Source organism: Magnolia sinica, chromosome 18 (assembly GCF_029962835.1).
Source record: "Magnolia sinica isolate HGM2019 chromosome 18, MsV1, whole genome shotgun sequence".
In the NCBI taxonomy this organism is placed as follows: Eukaryota; Viridiplantae; Streptophyta; class Magnoliopsida; order Magnoliales; family Magnoliaceae; genus Magnolia; species Magnolia sinica.
In genome coordinates, this window is record NC_080590.1 from 48,586,555 (window position 1) to 48,588,661 (window position 2,107).

The 2,107-nt window shown below is 37.0% G+C and overlaps 1 non-coding gene across 1 annotated transcript; it reads left to right on the plus strand.

The window, feature by feature from the left end:
* Positions 1–801: 801 nt before the first annotated feature.
* On the plus strand, positions 802–908 carry LOC131234060 (small nucleolar RNA R71). The gene has a single exon (XR_009165474.1). It is a non-coding gene; the product is annotated as a small nucleolar RNA R71 (small nucleolar RNA).
* Positions 909–2,107: the final 1,199 nt, after the last annotated feature.

Here is a 2,107-nt window from a genome sequence, read left to right on the forward strand (position 1 = left end):
TGGTGATAGACTTAGCCTGCTCTATATGATTTGAAGAGCTTGGATCACTTATTTCATATTACGGTTTAGGATTGGGGAGAGGTTGGACTAGAAGCATCCCTTTCTCCCCACTCGTTAAGTGTGATTCCATCCTTTATATAGACGTTGCAAGCATTCCCAATGTGGTTTTAATATCTTGGAATGTTTGTTCCGTCTTCTGATTGTACAGCTCTTGGTCTTGAATATTTTTAAGACCGGATCCTCTTGAGGTTTCCATTGATTTAGAAACTGGTTAGGAAATCCTTGAGGAGTAGCAGTTTGTCCATTCCTCTAACTGAAGTTTGGATGATTTCTCCAACTAGGATTGTAAGTATTGAGGTGGGTCCCTTGAAAGGTCTTTTGTAATTGTTTATGGCATTTGATTGCTTATTCAATACCTCTTGAAAAGTAGGTATTGTTGGACAATTTTCAGTTGTATGTATGTTGCAAGCACAAATACCGTAAACAACGTCCTTAGCCTTATCCTTCTTAAGTTCCATGGCCTTGAGTTTCCTTGTGAGACTGGCCACTTTAACATTTATATTATCTTCCTCTTTTAAAAGATACATTTTTCCATTTTCCTTTGATTGAGTAAGTTTAAAAGTGGTGCTAAGTTTTGGAGAGATATCCCATAATTGTGTGTTTTTAATAAGCTTGTCAAAATAATCTCACACATCATCGACATCTTTATTCATGAATTCCCCATTGTACATTGTCTTGACCATTTGGCGCATGGAAGATGTCAACCCATCGTAGAAGAAACTTGTTATGCACCATGTTTCAAAGCCGTGTTGTGGGCATGAACTAACAAGATCCTTGAACTGCTCCCAACATTAGAAGAATGTTTCATCTTCCTTTTGGGCGAAGTTCATGATTGGATTTCTGAGGGTATTCGTTTTATGATATGGGAAGAATTTCTTAATGAACTATCTTGTTATGTCGTTCCATCTACCAATTGATCATAGACGTAGTGAGTGCAACCACGTCTTAGCCTTTTCTTTTAAGGAGAAGGGAAAGAGTTTCAGCCTGATCGTATCTTTAGACACATTAGGAAAGTATAAAGTGGCTATTATCTCATCAAACTCTTTCATGTGTAGATATGGATTTTCAAATTCAAGTCCATATAACTTTGGAATGAGTTGGATCACTCCTAGCTTGATGTCCATATGTCCTGTATTCTCTGAAAAAACCATGCAAAACGGTGTGCTCACCGTCGGTTGTAGATAATCTCATAAAGTAGGAGGCGGGGGTGCATGATGCACCTCATCTCATCCTCAGCTTCCTCAACCAAAGGTTGAGGTTGATTCCAATGCATCATTTCTATTAACTCGGAGGACCTCAAGTGGTGTCTAATCCTATGATGAATAAGCAGCCGTTCGACTAATCATCCTTCACTCAAGAGACGTAGAGTGTTGTCATGGACCTGCCTAAGCATGAAATACTCTTAACCTTCAAGTTCAGAATCTAACCTAAACCTAAAGAGAAAACTAGAGAGAGATTAAAGCAATTAAGAAATCTTTAAAGAGAGAGAGAGATTTGAAAAGTGGTTACCAAATTGGAGATTGCTTGGTTAGGATCCTACAAGATAGACCAAGTTAGTTTCTAAAAACAAATTCAGAAAACAAATCCTAATAGGAAAAAAGTCTTAATCTTGACCTAATTCTAATACCAATTAATCTCATAAAAACGTAGTCATAATCCCCGGCAACGGTGCCAAAAACTTATTCACAACCCAAAGTGTAGGGTCACGATGTAGTAATAATCTCGGTAAGACCGAGGTTGAATCCACGGGAACTAATCTCGTACGTTTCTGGAAGTAACTAGAACTAGAACTAGAATAATATATAAATCTAAATCTGAATAATTGGAAAGAATAATTATGAATTTTGTAATTGAAACTTGTGAATTTAAAAGTGGGAACTAGGATGCCAAGGATCCACTTGTAGTAATTAAGATGCTACCTTACTTGATTCAAGTAACACAATTGGAATTGGAGTCATATCCTATCCAATTGGAAAATATAGCGATTAAATCAAATCTGAACTTTCATTGACATAATTCTCAATGGATGAGGATTGTGAGGATTAGA